A 23,927-nucleotide genomic window follows, 5' to 3' on the forward strand; every position below is an offset into this window, starting at 1 on the left:
TGGCATGTGTCTAATTAAATATTTAGGAACGTGGCAGTCCTCATTTGTGGTGTCAGAGGACAGATGCATGCTACTGGGCCAGGTTTACAAACTTGTTGACAGGGCCTTTGTCTCAAAATATAAAATTATTCATTCATCCATCAGTCCATATGTGCGCTCACCCATTAATCCAGCCATGTACTTACTCACCCCTTAACGTACCTTATCACCCATCTATCCATGAATTCCTTGAGCGATTTTTCTATCTGTGCACCCAGTTACTTACTCATTTATCCACCAATCCAAAATATTGACCCATTTTCCCATTCACTTACAAGCCCATCCACAAGACCACACAAACTTTCCCCATCAATGAAGAACAACCTTAATTATAAAATATAACTCAGAGATATTGACTTTGTCAGTACTTGTTTAATATAGGTGGACACAGAAGCCAAGGACCAGCCGTAGGTGGACCTCCAGTCTCTGCTAAATAAACACGTATAGTGCCCTGTTTATAACTGTTTTAACTGCTATCAACCTTGCTGCTATTAGCGACTACAGTTGGTTTTGGATTATATTGTGCCTCTCTCCTTTGCAGAACTTTCTACTGCAGCAGTTCCAGGAATCTTATTTTCTATGTCAATTGATGTTTTTTACCAAGAAGGCTCCCTTCTGATGACAAAGGTTCAGTAGTTAGTAAACCGTGGGGGGGGGGGGGCGTATTTACTAAATCAGAATACTCATCCCTGTAGGAAGGGAAACATTCAGGCTGAGAAAACTCCTGAAACATCAGGGGCTCTTTTCTGCTTGTAAATGTATGGCATGGCTTAGATCTATGCAATCAAGTTTTAAGGCACAGACATTGTTTTGAGAGGAAGAGGAGGTAATTTGAGCTGGTTTCGGAATAAAGAGGTCTTCTATAAAATATGATGCCAAATCCATTTCAGACTCATTGACTCCCACATAATCGATGTCAGCACATTGTTGGGGCGCCGAGTTGGGCAGATCAGTGGAGGTACCAGTCTTCGTGAGAGGCTGGATGTCGGTGATATGGGAAATTTGTCCTTCTTGAGGATCTGAATTTGTTGTAGAATATGGGTACAGTTCTTTCTGTTCCTTCTCCACTGCATCACCTTCAGATTTGAAGACCTGTATATGTGCATCTTGTGGTCTGATCCAGTCCTAAAGAGTTGTAAACACAAAGGAAATAGAAATTACTTTAGAACCCAAAAGAAATAGTACACAATTTGGAGTAGAGAGCAGAGTGTTGTACAGTTATTACTAAGATCACCGACTGGACCTTAATTGTAGTGTATATGGGCCTTGATACAAAATGAGTGGCCCATGTAAAACTGCTGGCCAATACCACATGCATTATTAGAAGCTCACTGGTATCACAGAAGGTATTACATGAGGCTATGCACTTACTGAAGGTGCATAGTTCACTTGCAAGGTCATATGTTCCATGGATAGTTCTACCCCCATATCTTCCCATTAGCAATGCCCAATACCTGCCACCATTACAGACTGCCACTCTGTGACAGTGCGCCACATGGTCATAGCAAACCACTAACAGTAACAGTGTCAGGATTCACAGGATGCTGCAGCTGTTTAAACCATGGTTTATAGGGGACTGAATGCAATGTCAACAGCATTCTGGAATGTCAACATCATCCAGGACAGGATATGGCTGCAACCCAGATCTGAACCTTATATAACAACCGCCTACGCAGTCTCTTTAAGCCAGCTATTTGTTTACCTGGGTGCAAGTATGTGTCACGCGCAAATCAGGTGCAGCAATTTGTATTAGTTTGTAAAATCTGATGCAGCCCTCAATCAGCAATATTCTAGTTGTGAGAGGTTTAATGTAGGGAAACATTAGATTAATGCTCGACCAGCTCCTGCCTTTTTGGGCACTGTGCTGCCTCTTTACGCATGCGCGCACCACCACATGCGCTATGTAAAGGCGTAGAAGGATTCTGTAGCACGCTGACTTTTCAATAAGTGTTTCGGACTGTACCAATTGTTCGAGCGTGGTGCCACAGCAATGTATGAAATGGAGCATGCTGAAACCGAGGAGTATTTTCTGCTCCCGCGGGTAACAGCAAGCCAAGCATTGCTGCAAAATATTCATCAATTCACTTTGTATACTTTGGCCAAAATTTTACCACAAATAATTCAAGTAAACTGCTAGTTTACTTTATGCACACATTCTAGTACCGGCTTGTTGTGTACTATGCAACATAAATATTAACAAATCTACTAATAAAATCAAACAAATAAAAATATTTTTTAAATAAATATATATTGGTCCTTCATAAAGTCAGTGCGATTCTGTCCTTTTTGAGTCTTTTCTTTTTCTTTTTTTTCTTTAAAAAAAAAAAAACGTATTTTTTTACTGTAGTTAAAGTAAGATTAAAAAATACAGTCTAACTGCTAGACGCGCCATTAGACAGCAGTAATTTTATGGAGGGCCACTGGACATTGTAAGTAGACGTGTCTAGCATTGCACAGCAACGTCGATATAGTGTGAGAACAATGTGCAACTCAGAACAGCTTCATGTGGTTCACCCACGCGTAGCCCTTTATTCACATCATCATGTTTATCACATTAGACTCCATAAACTTGTACCAAAGTCCACAGGAACAACAAGAAATCCATACAAGACATTCTCTTAGGCTATCATTCCAAGATAATCCAAAGCCAGAAGCTGAAGATTATATTTGAGGCAAAGACGTATTACATTGTGAACAAACATAATCCTTGAGAATTCATTGTTGCGAAGCCCACAGTGTGCATTGTGTCAGAAGGCCCCAACTTGCACCATCCACCGGGTTCCAACCCAGGAATCCATTCACAATCAGTAGAAGGCATTTGTCAAGCAGACCATTGGTACCAATCTTATGCATCCCTCCTTCCTGGAAGGGTGCTACCAATTCCCAGGACGCCGCATAGCGCATCGGCCTTAGTGGGGTACCAGAACACAGGCACATCCCCCAAAGTTTAAACCAGGCATCATGGGTAGGGCAAGAGAGTCCAGGACCACCGGCAGATCAGTCCCCCCTCCCGCCAGTCTGGTGACCACACAATTAACACCATGCCCAGGGATCGGTCCAGTCAAAGAGACCAAGTCTGTGGTAATTACCACTATTTTGCTGCTATGGGTTCATCATCCAAGGGGCCAGTGGGTGGGTGACGATCAGTGCCAGTCGCAGCTGTACTGGGTGCATTGGAAGGGGCAAAGAGACCTGTTCAAGGGGCGCGCTGGTTTAAAAGGCCTCTTGCACTTCCGCCTGTGCCCCCTGATGACATGGGCATATACTCCTCTTACGCTGCTCTTCTGACGTGATGGGGGAGGAGAGGCCCTCCTCAATGTTGTGGTGGCACCCGCCCAAGTCTTCCTTACACAGCCTATCTCAGAGCATACGTTGTCCTTTCTCTGTATCCTCCTCCTTCAAGATGCACATACAGAAAACAGCATGGTGTTTTTTACTCTGCAGCCCAGGCTGCATGAAGCAGCATATCAGTCAAAAGTAGTTCTCCACACTATTTCCAGACAGAGTGGGGTGAGGTCAGAATACTTTTCTGACTCCACCACACTCTGTAATGAGACAGGAAAGAGTGAGATCAAGGAACTTGCAAGCAGACCTCAGCATATATTCCAACATTTTAGAGGAGGAAAGTGGGAGATTAAAAAAATATAGGGCCTCAATATGAACTCAGCAGGATTTCCCACCGAGTTCAGGCTGGCGGACTAAACACAGACCGCCAGCCCGTTGAGAACCCCACCGACCCAATAAACAACATTCCGCTGTGCCTGGACATTGCAGACGGCTCCACATGTAGCCATCGTCAATGTAACAGTGCGGCGGGTGCAGCTGCACCCGTAGCGCATATTACTGCCTGTAAACTGGGCATTGACATGCACGACAGGGCTGTGCACGGGGCCCCGGAGCATCCCTTCTGTCAGCCTTTCCCTGGCAGGGGAAACCGCCAGGGAAAGGCTGGGGGAACACAGGTTCTTTATCCGGCGGGAAGCGTTGCTTGCAGTGCTGCCCTGTCAGATAAGGAACTCCACCATCGTCAGGATGCCTGGCGGTGGTGGAGTTCTGCCTGTGGCGGTCTCCATGTGAACATAATATGGTGGTCCGGACTGCCATGCCTTTGGCGGTAATTTCTGCCACTGCCAGCATGGTGGTCCAGACCGCCATGTTCATAATGACCGCCATAGTCTGGAGAATGTATTTTCTCTATTGACTTCTATGCAGAGGCAATTTTAGGTGGAAGACACAAAAACAAAAGCAATATTTGCTTGTAAAAATCAGGAGTATCCTGTCTGAATGGGATCTAATGGCATGTATGCATCAGTGATCACGAAAACATACCATTTTTAGGGATAGGTTGAACTCTGGGAGTTTCACTCCGTGGAACATAAACTACGTAAGATTCCACAGAGTTCCGCCAATGGGCAGAAAATATGTATGTCACGGTGCTCGCATTGCAATGTGGTGCCTGTAGTGCAAGTAGCACAACTAATGGCACCATGTGGTGTGCAAGAGTCACCAAATTCCACCAATTCTGCATGCGGAATGAAACGTTCCACCTGCCACTGGCCAGTTTCTGATGTTAGGTTGCATCCAAATTCACATTTCATTTACTGCATGTGACTTGACACTGGTTCGAAGCTTGGGCCCCAGGTGAAGAAAGTGGAGTTCAGGATCATGTGTATCCAGTTTACAAAAGATTTTGCCCATAGCCATGTAGTGGAGTGGAAAACACATACAAGGGAGAAATCAATAAACCTTAGAGTCTGTCACAATTTTACAAATAAAAAAGGAATTTTCACATTTGCTAGATTATTATGTGAATTCAACAGAAAAAGCGATGCAGCACATTTTAGGCTAAGGAATTGCTTATTTGAAGTAATTGCACATTTTCGCTACAGAGACCCTTCCATGCTGTCACTGGATTGATCTGATATTTTGCCCTTTGAGTGCATATGTTGTGGCTGCCCAATGAACAGTGCCCACTGGTGGATTGTGCTGTAGAAGGCCAGATGACAAAGTGGTAGATGGAGACCAAGCGGCTTGTCTCCTTACATAAATATGTGGCACATTTTACTAGTGACCTCTCTCTATGTTGAGGAGTTTCTGTACTACACTAAAATTGAAGGCATAGAATGAAGGCGGCACTTGAGAACTCCATCACGTCTGAAACTGTTGCCTTTACCGGCTACAGCATTGTTGTTGCATATACTTATAGAGACTTTTTTCTTCTGCACTCCATGGCACAACATGGCCCGAAATGCTTAATATCTTTCTTTTTGTAACAACAAATACCTCCCAAAATTCATTACTAATTTTCTGCAATGTGCTTAGCTGACATTAAAAACATATTGTATGATAAGCTTCATAAAATCAATTTCCAGCATCAATGTACTGACACCAACCAGAACCTTCCAAAATTCATTACTAATTTTCTGTAAAGTGTTTAGCTGATATTAAAAACATATTGTGCGATAGAATCCATAAAAGCGGGGCTTCCTAATTATAGGGTAACTTGTGACAATGCACAAGCTTAATTATATTGCCTGGTGATCTCACAACCGTATTAATAGGTCAAAATAATAGTTAAGCTGAGTCATTCTTATGGATTGTCAATTTTTTGCCACTAACTCTAAAAACTTGGTAAGTTTACAGTTCAAAAAGTATCTGATGACTTACAGCATGCCATCACAGTTTGCCTGCATGACCGAATTTCCCACCCATCAAAAGGTCCACTTAGCAGCTCTTTTCTCTCTTTTAATAGGGCTGGACATATGCAAGTCAGATGAGTAATGTTTTCCTCCTCCATTTCGCACAATCTGCAGCAAGTAGTTTTCATATCCTGGGCCCACGAGACCGCGTGGCTAAGCCCAGGAAGGAGACCAAACCGGAATCCAATAAAACCACCTTTTAAATATCTGGACCATTCATTTTCTAGTTAAGGCAACAGTTTAAGAATCTTGTATTCATGTATGATCATCCAGACAAGTGATGTGCGTGCAAGGGCCTCTTTATCTATTAGCAATGTCAGTTTTTTCATCTGCCCATTAATTTTTTTTGAGGGACTCGAAAGGCAAAGACATTTCCCAATATGGACCGACAGCCAGGTCATCAATCTCCACTTCAAAGTACTGCCGTGATAGGCATTTATATTTGTTTCAATTTCTTGCCAAAGGGATTTACACAGCTGGCTCAAATTATTCAACTTTATTCTTTTCCACACTTTGATATAAGCTCCTTTTCTTGCAATATTTTGATTTACTTGGCCAAATTCAAGATGAATCTGAGCTGGCAAGGCATTGCACTGGAGGTGGAAGAGAGCTCTAAATACTAGAAAGAGCATTGTATTTAAAGTTACTGCGTCTCTACCAAGCTGTGCCTCGCTTTCGTAGGCCATACTCAGCAGTAATTTTGCTGATATTATTTTTAGCAAAAAAAGACAGCTTAGGCAACCTAGTGATCTCTGTAATGTATGAAATGCAAGGAGTAATATATTCCCCTTCCTCTGTAAATCCTGTTGATGCTGGTGGAAGTAGCCCTTATCATCAAATAGCTATCCCAGATATCCGTAAATCTATACCTGATCCAATCGGTGACCTTGTAGGTACCATTTATGCCTTTTCTGTATCCTGTTGGACACCTCTATGTCCTTGGTTTTCTATTTGTTAACTACCATGCCATTTAGTACTGATTAGCATGATATTTTATTGATAAGTCATTGTAGACTTGTTTTTGTTTGATTTATAAGAATCATGTCATCGGCGTATAAACAGTTTGAAATATACTTGTGGCCTAGTTTGGAAGGATGAGCAGTACCTTCATCCAGGGCTTGTGGTAAATCGGCCAAAAACAGGTTAAACAAGAATGGTGCAAGAGCACATCGTTGCTTTAGACCCTAGGAAGAATCAATTTTCCAAGAAATAAAATAACCATCACCAATTTTCACCTTCACCCAGGTGTCTGAGTGCAGCAATTAGATTGCTTTCAAGAGGCAACTGGGAATACCCATATGAGACAATTTTTGTCATGGCGCTGTACACAGTTGAACGCCGACTCAAAATCTATAAATTACAAATAAGTTAGATGCTTATTTATCTTATATGTGTCAGTAATTACTGAAAGCGCTAATATATTTGTCTCCGTACCAAGCCCACGAATAAACCCCAACTGATTAAGGGGGTAATATTTGTTTTTCTGTAGCCCACAATGATAGTTTGGATATCAGCAGCTCTGTAAAGAGCTTTGCCTCAGTATCTTGTACGTTATAAGGTGGTCATTTTCCAGTCGCTGCTAATATCCCCCCATAAAAATGGGTGTTACTATAAAACCCCTCCATGAGTGCCGGATGATTTCCTGTTGCAGTGCATTATTAAAAACTAAAGATAGGCTTTCTGCCCAAAAGGTCGGATTTACTTTATACAAAGCTTGTGGTTTTCCATGCGGTCCTAGCATACTATCTTGTCTACTAGTTTTAAAAGCTTTACATATTTGATCTGCAGAGAAGCTGAGCATTTGGTCATTTGAGTGTATCTGCAGTCTTGGCATATTTCCATCTATTTTTTTTAACTGGAGGATGGCATCACCACCGGAGCTGCTGTTCTCTCATCACAGAGTATTTTCCGATAGGCTTCAGATTTGACATTTAAATCCCCTGCAAAGCTTTAAACTCTCCTTTTATTACATATACATCACTCTAAGGTAGGCCCTAGGCAGCCCAATGGGCAGGGTGCTATGTCTGTAAAAGGCAAGACAGTACTTTTAAGTTGTACATGTCCTGGTAGTGAAAAACTCCCAAAGTTGTATTTCACTATTGTTAGGCCTACTCCTCTCATAAACCAGCATTGGGAATTCCTTAATATACTTTTAAGCTGGAATTCCTAATTAGAAAGGAGTAGCTACAACATGTTTGATATTATTAGAATGATAATGATAAATCCTCTTTACGGGTAAAGTCGGATTTAACATTACTATTTTAGAATTGCCACTTTTAGAAAGTGGGCATTTCTCTGTTCTTACAGCTCTGTGTGCCTGGTAGCCTGTCTCCAATACATGTCTGGAGTTGTTGACAGCTACACTTTGTGCATTACTTCTAGACAGCCACAAACACAGGAAGATTAGGTGTGTCTGAACACTCATCTGCATTCATATGCATTCTGATGGACCTTCCTGGGCAGGAAGGGTAAAGGGGAGCTGATACTTACACTTGCATATGGAAGTGCCACTCCCTACACAAAGGGATTATTGCCCTCTACTGGTAGTCTGGAGCACGGGCTAGGAGTAAAGGACCTCTGTGCACTTCAAAGACCCTTCTTTGAAGTCACCCTCACTTCAAAGGCACATTTGGGTATAAGAACTGAGTCGCAGACTCTTACAAAATCAGTACACAACTGGACCTGGGAAGAACTCTGCCTGGAGTAAGGGCTGCTGTGTTACAAGGAGTCCAATGCTGCTGGACTGCTTTCCAAGAAAGACTGCTCTCTGCCTTGATAAGCTACCCTGCTGCCTGCTGATCTTGACCAGCAGAGGAAGGAATGGACCCTCTCATCTGACCCAGAGCAAGACCATGGGCTTGCTGAATTGCCTCCTGTTCTCCTGCAGTCTCAGGGTCTTCAAACACTGTCTGAAACTTTGCTTTTGAGGCTGGACTCTGCCATCTGTTAGTGCTACTCTTGCCTAGGATGCCAAGCCATTCCTGGGCCTTGATAGTGGATTTGTTGCTTCCTTTTCTGCAAGAACCAGCTCACCCCAGCCTTTGCGCTGCTTGCAAACGATGGAGTGCCCCAAGTGTCTTGCCGATTCGATGACGACGTGGGACCAGACTGCGACGTTCAATGGCAACACATTACATTCAACTCAACGGAGTTCAACGCCGACCTAAGACCCGGCTGCAAGGCTTGACACTGACACTTTGGCCTGACTGCGTGGATCAGAACCAATGCATCTCCCCAGCACCACTCCTTGACGCTTGCTCCATCCAAGGATCTTCTTCATCGGGCTCTGCGGGCCTGCCCTCCATCGTGGTCGGCCTGAACTTTGGATTTACCCAGGTCTAGCGCAACCTTAAGTAACCTTTTAGTGTGTTTGACATCTAAGTATTATTTTTAGTTTATTCTTTAAAAATTCATATCTCAACTTCTACTGATTGGATTTTTGCCATTTTGATCTAATTTTACTCAGACAAATATTATCTATTTTTCTAAACTGTGTGGAGTCTTTATGAGGTGTTTTCATTGTGTTACTGTGTGTGTTACACAAATACTTTACACATTGCCTTTTTTGATAAGCCTGACTGCTCTGTGCCAAGCTACCATAGGGTGAGCACAGGTTATCTCTAAGTGTGTATCTAGCTTACCTTGACTTGAAATGGTGGTTTCTGCTTGTACAGGGTGCATACTGTGACAACTGGAGACCCCAATTGTAACACACACTTGCCAAGCAAACGATTTTTCAGTTAAATGGGTCCCCTTTAAAAATATTCCAAAACGTAGGCCCTCATTACAACCTTGGCGGGCGGCAGAGGCCGCCCGCCAAGGTTGAACCGCTGAGCGGCCGCAAACCCACCGGCTGCATTACAACATCCCGCTGGGCCGGCGGGCGGAAACAGAGTTTTCGCCTGCCGGCTTAGAGGGGATGTCGGCCGTAACATTGCAGCCGGCATCGCAGCTGCACCCGTCGCACTTTTCACTGTCAATCAATCAATCAATCAATCATTACATTTATAAAGCTCACTATGTACCCGTCAGGGTTTTGAGGCGCCGGGGGGGGGGGTTGAGCTGTTGGCGGTCGAAAAGCCAGGTCTTGAGGAGTCTCCTGAAGGTGAGGAGGTCCTGGGTCTGGCGTAGTGAGGTGGGGAGAGAGTTCCAGGTCTTGGCGGCGAGGAAGGAGAAGGATCTGCCGCCGGAGGTCTTGCGCTGGATCCTGGGGACGATGGCGAGGGCGAGATTGGCAGAGCGGAGTTGACGAGTGGGGGTGTAAAAGCTGAGTCTGGAGTTGAGGTGGGTAGGTCCGGTGTTGTGTAGAGCCTTGTGAGCGTGGGTGAGGAGTTTAAAGGTGATCCTCTTGTCCACGGGGAGCCAGTGGAGGTCCTTCAGGTGAGGGGAGATGTGACATCGGCGGGGTATGTCGAGGATCAGGCGGGCGGATGCATTTTGGATACGCTGGAGTCGTTTGATGTCTTTTGTTGGGATGCCTGTGTAGAGTGTGTTGCCGTAGTCAAGTCTGCTACTGACGAGGGCTTGGGTCACCGTCTTTCTGGTTCCTGTTGGGATCCACTTGAAAATTCTGCGGAGCATTCGAAGGGTGTTGAAGCAGGAAGAGGAGACGGCGCTGACCTGTTTGGACATGGTGAGGGCGGAGTCCAGGATGAAGCCGAGGTTTCTTGCATGGCTGGCTGGGGTGGGTGGGGGGCCGAAGTCGGTGGGCCACCAGGAGTCGTTCCAGGCCGAAGGGGTGCGCCCGAGGATGAGGACTTCCGTCTTGTCGGAGTTGAGCTTCAGGCGGCTGTCGTTCATCCACTCGGCGATGGCTTTTAGTCCCTCGTGGAGGTTGGTTTTGGCGGTGCTATGCAGGCAGTGAAAAGCAGGGTGGGGCTGTGTCTGGGGGCCCTGCGACTCCCCTTCCCGCCAGCCTTTCCATGGTGGTCTCTACCGCCATAGATAGGCTGGCGGGAAGGGGAGTCATAATCCCCAGGGCAGCGCTGCAAGCAGCGCTGCCCTGGCGGATTATAACTGCCGGGACAACGATGGTGGGAAACCGCCGGTCCCGGCGGTGTCACCGTGGTGCTACTGCCGCAGTCAAAATATGTTAAATTGTACCGCCAGCCTGTTGGTGGTACGATCGCTAAAACAACCCTTGTGGTCTTTGACCGCCAGGGTTGTAATGAGGGCCTTAATGTTCTTGTGTATGCTGTCAATGTTAATTATCTAGCGTCTAAAACCCAGATGTGCTTAAATGCATTACACTTATATGCTTACAGTAATACATGCACTAGCAGTTGGCCAAGTGGAGCACACATGACTAAGAAAGCAGACCTCTATTAATCCCTATTTACCACGTATACATTGTGTTTTAAAAATATACCTTCAGAGTCAGTGTCTTTGGTAAATTGGGCATAAAATGCACTAGTTTGCAACCCTCTGGCCATGGTAGAGTTCATGCTCAGTTAAGTTTCAGGCATGTGCTTATCTCCCACCACTTTCACCATCCTCCACTGCTCTTGGGTGACGTCAAACTAGTGACTGGACATGTCATGTGATATGATGATCTGGCTTTAGACAGTAGCTGTTTCATTCCCTGTAGCTTTTAACTCATTTTTTGAGGATTCCTCTCTAGCTCTTTATTTGCAAGTGGCACACATTTTAAAAAATCAACACTTGATCATAACATTAGCAACTATTTTCTTCTTAGTAGTATGTCATATCTGACTGAGGTCTTGGGAGTGTTTATAGACTCACGGTTGTCGTTGTGCTTAAAAAACAACCACGTATTAGAGTATACCAGTCTGGTATTTCAAATGCTGATTGCAGCTCAGAGACCGTACTCTGTGCACACCTAAGGATGGAGTTTCCTGTTTGGTAGTGTTTTTGATCTCCTGTCAAGATGTGATAGATAGAGCCATGTGGAACTTGTGAATGTACTGTACAGGTCAAGGGGGATAGGCATTTGTCTAGGTTCTGCTACTACCTAAGTGGAAGGTGCAGATGGGTTAGGCTTAGTGATGCCAGGTCTGACCAGCTCCCATTTGGTAAGCTGAAGGGATTCATTCTTAAGTCCATGCAATTCTTCTTCTCCTGGAACCTTGTGTCTATGTAGATAACCCGGGAATTTCCTAGTATGCAAACAACACAAAACCTTTTCATTGCATGAGATGTTAAACATTGGAGGAACTGACTTGACATTGTTGAGGATTGAGTGGCGGTGCATTGCCTGTATTAGCAAGTTTCCCGCTGTGCAATTTTGGCAGAAGAGTTTTGCCTAAAACGGTGGTGGTGAGGTGGTGGGGCCTTGGCTATGAAGGCAAGGATTTATTCTGGGCTAAGAGCAGATGAAAACATATGATATCCAGGTTATTCCTATCTTAGCAGTCAGCCAAATGATTTTGCTGTTTGAGGATTATTATCTCATTCTAGCAACTGCTTTGTGTACAATCGTCCAAGTGCTGGCCCAGGACCAGGGGTACTCAGGGAGTCCTGCTCATTCCACATGTCTGCTCCTGATGTGGAACTGCATACTGCAAGCTGGATCATAACCTGGCTATGAACATATCACTCCTAAAATACACAGTCTTCTTTGGCTCTCTCCAAATGTGAGGCTTTATTTTTAGCACTGGGTGTGTGTGCTTGTAGGAGATCCCTTTGGGGCCACATGACCATCTCCATCCTTCAAGTGTGATTGCACACACTCACTCATTCCTCCTCGAATGGTATATAATCAGTGGTTTGCAATCCTCATAAAATATATTTGAGTTGATTTACACATGTTTAGATTGTAATTCATGTTTCAAGATGAAATTCATAAATTATTTGATCCAAGGAAAGCAAATTCTCCATTAAAAATAGCCCAGGTTAAAATAGTGAGATTCTGTAAGATGCACTCTGACAGTGCTTGAAAACAAAACATATATCATCACTAAACAACTAGATTTGTTATTTTGGGATCAAAGTGTTTTGTGTGGGTTGGTGTGATTTCTGCTTAAAATGTTTCACAGCTGTGCAACTGTGAAGCAAGGAACAATTTGGATCCCTCCTAAGAAAATCCATTTACCAAGTTTTTAGGAGTCATCTCTTACTAATGTATATTTAACATACACTAGAAAACAATAAATAAAGCAGAATGAGCTCAGAGTCATGCCCTCTCACCAGGCTGTAATACAATTGTGTCTCCCTATGTAAACCCTGCTAATGCCCGACAATGCTCTATTGCAGGAACTGTCCAGTCAATGAGTGGATTCGCACAATCCCATCCAGAGAGGCAACGGCAAAGCTATGTAGCTGTTGGGGCTGCACTGATTCTTTCTGGGCGAGGCCTCATTCATTTGAATATCAAGGGTCCACAGACTAGCTAAGACTCCTGATCTGCCGTTCAAGAGTGCTACAAGATTGTACATGCTTAAGAATTTCTAAGATCTAAAGTGCCATTCGGGCGAGGTATCCCCAGTGGATTCATTGTATTCGTATAAGTAGAGTGGCCTACTCTGGGTCATGTGAGCCAGTCTACTACTTACATACTAGCATCACTGGAGTGGAGAACATTTAGAGGGTATACTACCAGGATATCAAGTTTTAAATATTATGCTACAAAAATGTTGTAGCCACAATATCAACTGCAAAATATTGTCAAGATAAGTATGTGTTGTTAAGAATAGTTTTACTATTCCTAACTCAACATTTATGCATGCATAAGTGTAGTTAGAGTAGTAAGTCTATATTTACATCTATATACTTGCCTTCACAATGTTTCTGTAGCCGGTATTGTGGCTACAATATGTTTATAGCATGATACTCTTATGATCGACTTGCTGACATACAACTCTCCAGTGTACATCAACATACACATCTGGTACATATCCTCTTCAGGAAACAGTTTTTTGTCTTAGGCTGGTAATCACCATAATTCTTATCCAAAAGCATGCCAAAAACGTATTTAAATTTAAATTGTGGTATTTTGAAAAATAGGAACTATGGAGCAAAACAAAGTGTAATTCAAGTTTTAACAAACGATGTCTCCTATCAGAATAGACACCCCTTTTCCTCCATCTCAATCTTTCTATCTTACAAAATAGTCTATCTCCTCTTGAATGTTGCTTGCGAACTATGTTTGCGCTCACAAATACCAATATATGCACAGATACATTAAACTAACATTTAAAAAGAAAAAGCTATGAAACAAAGCAGAGAGACCGTTTTATATGCAGTGTGCACACAAATCTTCATACTGACGTCCTCACTTACTCACCTATCCGCTCATTCACTCATTAACTCACTTACTCACTCACTCACCTATTGGCTCATTCATTCACCCACTTACTTACCCACTCACCCTTTCACATGCTTGAGACTTGCTCCCACTGATGGGAGTGTACCAGAGGTTGGAATTCAATAAATTACTTATCATTTTATAGCCGACATGATTGTTTTTGTGATTTCATGTATGTTGTTAGTTTCTTATTTTAATCCTGTTACAAACATCTGAGGCTGAATGTGTTTAATTGGGAACTGAGCAAATTCTATCAATTATCAAGAAAATAATGCCAGCAATATACCTGAACATTTCCATTATGATCACTGTAAAGCAGGCGAAAAAAATGAGCTGGATTTGGGATATTCTTCCAAAGTGACATTTGTATCCTGAAATGAAAATGAAACATTGTTTATTTTTAGTCAGGTATGTATTTGTTATTTTAGTTACTATACCTTAAAATGTAACATTTCTAAACTCGAGTCTGCACTACTTATACGAGGGTTATGGCTTCCACCTACTTTTGCCTGCTACCCGAGTGACTATAGGAGCATGGGGCAGCGCGACGAAAGCCATAGGGTGGGCCAATAGGCCCTCTAGGGAAACACCAATATGGGAGGGTCGTTGGCTTCCCGAACTTAAGAAACTGCAGGGATACTAAACTTTGGATTTAATAGGGTATCCAAAGTGGGTGACTTAATAGAGAACAGAGATATTATGTCATTCGCTGCACTCCAAAGGGAATATAGGATGCACAAAAAACAATTCCTCAAATATGCATAGGTAAAACATGCCTGGGAAGCGGAGGGTCTACCCGGTGATGGAATCCCAGATTATGCTCCAATGGAGGGGATGCTGCTGCTAGAAGCAATAGGGAAAAGCAGGATTTCACTCACATACAGAACCCTAAAGAACATCATGCCTGACACACTGACGGGTCTATGGGAGAAATGGGTGAGAGATGTGGGGGGAATGGAGAAGATCGACTCGGACGCATCCCTTATGCACCCAAGAGAAGTGGCATAAAAGCTGGACTGCGCGTGGTCCAATTTAAAGTGCTCCATCAGGTGTACTATGACAGGCACAGACTATATATTATGGAGAGGGCTCAGAGCCCACATTGTCTGAGGTGTCAACATCCAGAGGGTTCCTTTTTCCTCACGATTTGGGAGTGTCCTCCAATCCAAGCCTACCAGAAAACAATCACACAAGAACTGAGCACCATGCTTTCCATGTCATTTGCACTGGACCCAAACTTCCTCCTCCTGGGTATCTCTAACAATATAGGTCTGCCCCGAATTCACCTTCTCTTTCATGGCCTAGGACTAGTGATGGCCAAAAGAGACATTGCTCGGCACTGGGGGTTAGGAGATTGCCCCACGATGCAGGAATGGAAGGGAGAAATTGATATGTTTATGAGGGCTGAAAGGTTACTCATGCTAGTAGAGGCTAGCCATGAAAATTCAGAAAAGTGTGGGGGAAATGGATAAGCCACTATTTACTGGATATTCCGGAGAGGGGTGGGGACCGATGGTTGTGCATACATGGTAGTCTGCAATGTTTGTTATCTCTCTTAAAAAACTATTTTCCCTTCATTGAATTCATATGGATCACAGTCGGCAAGGGATGGGCCATAAAGTAATTGCGGATTGTTATTGGTTAAGGACATTGGCCTGTAGATGTTAAATGATTGCCAAAATATCTGTGTCTACCATTTGCCATTACCCAGTTGGTAATGTTGATGACTGTCAAACTAAAAAATCAATAAAAAAAATAATAATATGATTTTACTTCAAAGAGATAGGCAGGAACCCGATATTTGTTTTATAAGCTGCGAACAAAAAATACACATTTGTGAAAGAGGATCCTTAAACATAGAGCAGGTGTAGTTGTTTTTTAGCTTCTTTCTAAAATCTGAAAGAGTTGACTTACAAAAACTTGGTTTTTAACTTCGTGGAACCTTTCTTAGATAATTAGCAAGGAATTTTCAGGTTTAGTACAGTGTGTATCACCAAGCACAGCATCCTAAACAACAACCTTCCCTGTATGGAGCCAGTGAAGCTCACACAGGTTAGGAGAAACGTAAGCAATCTTCCAAGCACTAAATAGAGGTGGGGCTACAGAATCCAATACCATTGTCTTGGGTGCAGTAGAAGACTTTGGGTGTCAGGTAGTACTGTATTCTCTGATCCTTCCCTGGCAAGAAGGCATGCATCATAAATATTGATACAAAAATGTTGTGGGATCAGACTATTGTGGTCAAAATATCATGAGTAAAAATATAATGTGGACAAAAATATTGAAGGTAAAATATTATTGTTTAATTATTTTGCAATAATATCTAAGTTTAAAATAGAGTTTACTGTAAGATAATTTTTTACAAATGTTAAATTGTATTATGTTTTATTTCAATATTTATGTTTCTTTTAAAATGTATTTTTAAATATTTTAAAATAATCTATTAATGCATAATTTGTTTCTGGTTTTTAGGTTTATTGGGGATTTGGAGGTTAATGTTTTTTAATTCTACTAACTAATGGTATTTGATTAACTTGTTATTGTTTATTTATTATATTGGGTTGAGTGGTTCATTTGAACTACCAGCGTTACTGTCAAACTCTTAATGGAAGGGTGCCTTCTTATGTGGGGGTGGGCCCACTGCCAAACATTTAAAAAACAAGTAGGAACATCCAGGGTTCAAAGTTCCTCTTTAATTCAGGCAAATATGTTTTGGCAAACATGTCTGCCAGGTGCAAATGGACATCATATCAACAATTGCTTTAACAATGTCAAGATATGCTCCCATTAGAGGTTTTAATGTGGGCATCAAGAGAGGACTGCGCCGTCCCAGTATCAAACACAATGTTCCTCGGTTGTATGTGAATTCCAATTTAACCCAATTGCAGTACCGGCATTCTCGAATATCACAATCTCTAAATCAATCACTTTCAAGATTTAGGGGCTCATACGAGGTTGGCGGTCCAACGTGGGACCGCCAAACTTGCGGGGAGGATGCCACCATCATGGCAATGGCGTCCCCCGGCACTATTACAAGGTTTTTGCCGGCCTGACCTGGTTGACCAGCGGAAACCTTGAAATAGAGCTTTCCCACCAGTCAGTCGGGCTGGAACAGTGCTACGGAATAGCAATTGGCTCCCTTAAAGGAGCCAAGTGCTATCTCATAGCACAGAGGGGGCCAACCAGCACCCTCAGAATGCGCATTGTCTGCATTACAGACAGTATGCATTCCAATGGTGCTGGGCAGGGAGGACTCTGCACTGCCCACAACATAGTAGTGGGCAGTGTAAGGGCCCCCCTGTGGCCCCCTGCACTACCTTTCCACCAGCATTTTCACTGCAGGATCCGAGCCATGAAAAGGCTGGCAAAAAGGACTGCCATGTTGTAGGTTGGGACGGCGGTCCTATGGTGGTCTGACCACCAAAGTCATAATTTGGCAGTTGGACCATCAAAGCTGCAGTGGTCTGATCGCCACTGCAAGTCTGGTGATCTGAAGACTGCCAGACTCATAATGAGGCCCTTTACCATCCAAACAATTTTGGGAAGAAGTCCAAGTATACAAGATCCTCAAAGTATACACTTTCCAGGATGCTTGAAGGAATTGATTTAGTAAATCTTATTCTTAATATATCCACTTTCGAAAATATTTGTTAAATTGGATTTGTAAAGTCAATCAGACTTTTCAATATATCCACCTTACCTATCAGTTGTTGGATTGGAGTTAATAGAAAATCTCCACCCCTAATCTATGCACTTTCTCCAATGTCTGTTAAACTTGAGTTAGAATAGTAACTATGCACTCCCCATCACCCTTGCAATGTATATATATACTTTCCCCGGCGTTTGTTATGTTAGATCTGTAACAGTAATTGGAACCCCGGAATGCACACACTTTCCCTAATTCTTGTTAGAATCCAGTTAGAATAGTAACTCTACACTCCCATGAATGTATACACTTTCCCTAGTGTTTCTTAGGTTGAATTTACAATATTACAGCTGAAATCCCTCCCTATGAATAAATGTTCCCCAGTGTTTGTTGGATTGGGGTTATAATAGTAAACCTGACCCTTCAAATAATTGCAGTTTCTGTCACGTTGTAGATGCTCCTCAGACTCGGTGCGATGCAAATAAGGGTCCGCCTCCTGACACCACCAAGTCACCTATTTAAACCACGGTGCATTGGAGTAATCGGGTGAGGGAAGGAAGGGGAAGGAACAGCAGGGACGGGATATCTGTAAAGAGAGGAATACACAGTGTTAATATCACATTGCCTGTCTACTCTCGCAATGTCTCGCTAAAGTACCAACGACCGTACCTGCCCATAACTCATGAGGGCAGAACTAATCCAGCACCTATCTGTGCTCCATCTGAATCATAGATGGACGCCCCAAGCCAACAATTAATACCGATGATCTCTAATGGGTTGCTCAACACCCACTTTTATACAAGATAGTCACGAAATAATGAGGAGACAGAAACGAAGAGAAAGGGAATAAAATTAACGATGATAAGAACCTATCTCGTAGTCCTTTCTATGACTCAGTTAATCCACTAAGCCCCATGTCATAGTCACGCAATTTGTAGGAATAACCCGGTGTTATTTCATTACGTATTGAAAAGAAAAATCGTCCCGGCAGTTCAATTCCCGCAAAAATAAACATTAACCCCCTGTCGTAGCCAAACATATAATGTTCTCTGGCCCCAAGGATAATCGTTTGTGCTTTATTGGTAACTCAAACAAAAGACCGCCGTGCTTCAGAAGTTACCAGTGTCCTTGTCGAACTGTAAAATGAAAGGCGAGGGATTCCGGCACCAAATCGTCTCACCGCTTACCACCTCTCCTTCGTGGCAGGTTCCCCTGGGAAAAAAACTCGACACTCGGGAAGGTCCCAGGCTCCACGGAAAACCGGAGGAGGAATTAAACCTCCTAAGCAAACAACTCAACCTCGGAAACGCTGTCAGCAAGAGCCCTCGTTGTCCATCCGACTGGTTTCTAGGAAACGAATAACGCGCATTACTTCCTGTATGTGCTTGCTTTTTAAGCGACCTCTTCCCCTCTAGGCGTCATGGGATATGTAGTCCAAAAGGACTATGTTATCCCGATCGGCAATGTAGGCGCCGTGGCTAACACCTGACAGTTTCCCCATTGTTTTTTAGACTGCAATTTGAATTGTAAATCTGAGCACCCCCCCATATATGCACCTTCCCCAGTATATTATCTGAGTTATATTCTGACACCTTGTCGCAAAATATATGCATTTGCTTAAAGATTTTAGAATTGTAGTTAGCCTAGTGTATTAGAATTGTTTTTATCAGATTTTGAAAAAATGTAATTGTATTTAGGTTACTACATGTTAGTGGATTTTTAAAGATTTTCAGAGCATATGTAATTTAAAAATATGTATTTATGATTTATTTTCATTCTCTTTGTTCTGTTTTATTTTCAGTTTTTGTTACACATCCTCAAACACAAATGAGAGGTTTAATGCATTTAAAGTATGCTTTTATATATTTGTAATTTATTTATAGTTTTGCTTGTTCATTATTTAATACAAACAATATATATGATATTGTTAGTTAAAAACATTTTAATTTGTGTAGTACGTTTATTGTAACATTCAGTTTAATATTACATTCTTGTATTATTTGATAAGCATACCTAAAAGTTATATGTATTATCGGAATATATTTTAAACTTAATAAATTAATTATTATTTTTGTGTTTTTTATAGGTATTTATTTTTACAAAAACGTATTTGTATGTTAATTTATAGTAATGATAAGTACAATTAAATATAAATACTTATCAGCATGATGTTGATACTTTGGACTGCAATATTTTGATAGTTGATCTTTTTTGTACTTTACATTATAAGCATGTAAAGTCGATATGTTTGTACCATGATGTTTTTGAGGTTGATATTCTGTTAGACAACCAGAAAGAACCATGGCAAGTACAACAGTCCTAAAGCCACTGTGGGAGCAGGAATAGATGGAAATGTTTTATTTGCTATAGCAGTTGAAGTTGATCAGTGGTAGACCTTGCATCTTTAAAAAATGGCAAAATACTACAGTGCATCACAGTAAATTGCTCAAGGAGGCAGAGCCTCCTCATCTGCTGCAGCATTTTAAAGGTTGGGCTGGCAGGTATAGCAAAAACTCCAAAATGGTGGCACTCAGAGTATAAAAAGCAATGTTTTTCTTTATTGGTCTGCCAAATGATGGTCCCTTTATACTTTTATGAGAACCAACAGACTGTCCCAGCCATAAAATTAGGACCCTGAGACCCATTCTTGAGTTCAATTCTGGACCTGTGGAGGACTCTCAGAGGACTACCCTGCTGTCTGTGTCCTGCTGTGTACTTCAGAAGGCTGCCCAGCTGCACCAGGACTTCTCTGCTGCCTGAGACCTGATTCTCTGCTTGAACCCAGGACATTCAGAGTGATTCCAATGGCCAGTAAGCTGACATCCTGATCAAAACTTTAGGGATAGAAAAGGCTCCAACCACATTGAAGCTGCACCTGTATCCAGCCTGATTGGGTCCTGACTCTCTACGTGGGTGCACCCCCAGTCCTGGACCCTTGGGATGGTGCTGAAGGTGCCCAGATAACCCAAATCCAAAACTTGGCACCTAAAACATTTTCAGCCAAAAAGTGCCCTGAGAACCAAAAGGAGACCAGGACCTACATGCTTGCCGATCTGCCCAAGGTGCATCACCTTTTGGCCTGACTTCCTAGAAGCACCTGCTATGTTCTACCCTGCACCAGCAAATCCTTTTCTGCAGCTCCTTGCAAAAGAGGTGTCCAGACTCTTGGATTCCTCTTTAGTTACAGCCTGATGCTTTGCCCACTAGGGATTTTCAACTTCCATAAAAGTCTCAGGGGCTAATTACGACATTGGCGGTCCCACCACAGGACCACCAATGCTGCAGGGAGAAAGCCACCGCCATGCCGGTGGCATCCCCCGTCTTATTACAATGATTCTGCCGGGCTGACTGGCAGCAACATTGTATTATGACATTCCTGCCGGGCTAACCGGTGGGAACAGTGCTACTGTATTGGTCTAGGCTTCCTTAAGGGAGCAAAGGCCAATGCAATAGCACAGCAGTACCATTGGAATGGGCACTGTCCGCACAGCAGACAGTGCACATTCTGATGGTGCTGGGCATGGGGGCCCATGGCACTGGCTTTCCATGGTTGGATGACCACCATGGAAAGGCTGGAAGAAGGCTGAGTTGTGAACAGCAAGGCAGTGCTGAGTTCAGCGCCGCTGTGGCTGAGCACAATTCAGTCTGCCATCAGCCCGGGGGGATCAATGTTCCTGGTGGTCAAGGCGGTCTTTAGGCTGTCCCGCCCGCCAGGGTTGTAATGTGGCATGGGAAAGCCAGGAGTGTGGTGGTCCCACCACCACTGCAAGTGTGGCGGTCTGAAGACTGCCACACTCGTAATGAGGTCCTCAGTCAAAATCATCACCACAAGTTCATCCAGCCGCTCCCTGACCATGACACGTCTTCACCGAACACTGCTGGCTGCCTTGCCCCGATGAAATTTACCTTTTCAAGACAGTTAGAAGGTAATCATGACTTCGGCAGACGGAAAAGGACGTCCGCCAAAGTCCTGACGGGCAAGTTTTCCAGGGGGCCCCTTTAAGAGTTTCCCACTGGGTCAGCGGGCGAAAACAGTGTTTCCCCCCACTGACCCAGCAGGAAACACCATACAACATTGACACCAGCTCATAATAGACCTGGGGGCAATGCTGTAGTGCTTAGGGTGCATCAGCACCCATCGCGATGTTCAATGTCTGCAAAGCAGACAGTGAAGGTTGCGACAGGACTGGCCACAGGGGCCCTCTGTACCCCATCACTGCCAGCAGTTACATGGCGGTGCTCCTGTGGAGGAAAACTGGTGGTGCTGGCTGTCCGACAGTGGACGCCAGGGCCGTAATGACCCCCTTATTCTTAAAATATATTCTAAGTCCGAAGGTAAGCAGAGACCGGGCCCAATCACCTCATGGATCTGAACTGTGCTCTATCACCGTCGGCCATAACTTAAAACTTTGCCCCAGTCTCGTGCAACTAGATGACCGCGGTTGGTGCTTTGATCTTTTAGGCGCTATTTTTACTTCAAACTCTAAATATTCATAACTCTGGTTCTACTGATTGGATTTTTGTCATTTTGGTGTCTATTTTTCTAAATTAACATGAGATTTTTCTTCCGTTGTGTCTTCATTATGTATTACTGTTTAAGTGCTGCATAAATGCTTGATACAGTGCCTCTGAGTTCAAAATGACTGCTTTTATGCCAAGTTAAGCACAGGTTTATTTAGTGGTTCACCCTGACAGGATTGTGGCTGCTGCTTGAGTAAGGCTCAATCAAAAATTGAATTTCTCCCAGCACATATAACAAGATAGTGTTGCTCATTAGTTATTATTGTTGTGGAGAATGGGATCTAACGGTTCTCGTTTATCTGTTTGACTTGTGACTGTGTTGTTTGGACATTTTAAAGTCCAATTTGGGCTTTAACTTCGTGTTTTGAAGACCTTCACTGTTGGGAAACCAGTATTTCTTGAGCTATGATATTTTATTAATGGCATTAGTTACGATTATAACTGATGTCTGGCTTGCACTTTGTTTACGAGCTAGTAGTTGTGCATTGCTATGGTCTGCCTCTTCAATTAAAAGAATTAGCTAAAAAATATAAGAAAAAAATCCACCATCATTGCCTCAGAAATCACTTCTTCTTTAATTTCAGTATCATGTTCACTATTATGCCTGATATCTTATTTTTAAGCTCTGGATGAATGTATGTTGTTCAGATTCTACTTTTTTATGGACTAAAAAAGGGCAGTGAGCAAGAATAACACCTTTGACATACAATCTTTAGGCATTGTGGTGTGAGGTCTGTCACTCTAGTGTACTTCTCCCTAACTCTTAAAGAAGTTAAGATTAGTTTGCTTGAGACATATCATCTAACTTTGAAACTCTTTACTGTATTCAGTGGTGCGTTGAAGAAGAGATTACAGAAAAACATTTCAAAATAATTAACAAGCATATCCGATTGGTGAGACATCAGAAACACCGAAGGAGATGGCAGAAATGCTTGCAAATAGTCTAAACCACTAGCAATCTCTCTGCGTAGCATTCCAGACCATCAAATCCATCTTGCAGTTGACGTCCTATGTGTGGCTGGTCTTGTACTCACTGTACCATAGGACTCAAACTATACCTAACGGATTGGGCCCAATTAAACTGAAACTGGGGTCACTTGTGGTCCCTTCTGAAAGGAGCCTTGTCTGACAATTTGGGATGGATTGTTCCCATGAGGAGGAGAGTCAGTACTGATTTTCATGAGGCATGCCTTTGACTCAAGTGACATGGTGGATGGAAAACAATGAACTGGAATATGGTCCGACCAATTGCCAGTAGCTGAGTTTAATTCAAGCAGTCCCACCCATTACCTTGGTGTTTGATACGGTTGGAATAATACACTTTGTAACAAGTTTGTAATAAAGTTATTTACCAATGAAAGGCTTCTGAAAAGTGAGATAAGAGCTCCACTCACTCCACTGGCTCTCATAGTATGATTTTTTTGCAGAGGTCGTACAACTAATGCTCAACATATAAACCACATCTTCTTCCAGCTCGGATGCCTCCATTTCTAAATGCTGGAGAATGCTGCTAGGATTCTTGTAATTAGATCTCTGTGGAGGCAAAAGAAACACAATATAACCATATAACAATGGGGGATGAGATACAAGAGCTTGGAAAAAACCATAAGCTCAGATAAGCCTAGTATGCCCACCTCCCAGGGAGCAGCCTGTTCCTTGTACTGTAACTCATACTGTGTGTATTTCTTGCGCCTTGAAGCTACACTCCATCCAATTACAAGTTTATTGTTGCTGAAGCAACTTGAAAGATTGAAGGGTG

At 42.9% G+C, this 23,927-nt stretch overlaps 1 long non-coding RNA gene across 1 annotated transcript; it reads right to left on the reverse strand.

Annotated features, from left to right (window-relative positions):
- Window positions 1-475: 475 nt before the first annotated feature.
- On the reverse strand, window positions 476-23,699 carry LOC138260715 (uncharacterized). Its single transcript, XR_011198938.1, has 3 exons — window positions 23,521-23,699; window positions 14,288-14,372; window positions 476-1,164 (listed from the first exon to the last, which is right to left on the reverse strand). It is a non-coding gene; the product is annotated as an uncharacterized lncRNA (long non-coding RNA).
- Between the last annotated feature and the right edge of the window lie 228 nt (window positions 23,700-23,927).

This window comes from Pleurodeles waltl, chromosome 10 (genome assembly GCF_031143425.1).
Source record: "Pleurodeles waltl isolate 20211129_DDA chromosome 10, aPleWal1.hap1.20221129, whole genome shotgun sequence".
NCBI classification, from domain to species: Eukaryota; Metazoa; Chordata; class Amphibia; order Caudata; family Salamandridae; genus Pleurodeles; species Pleurodeles waltl.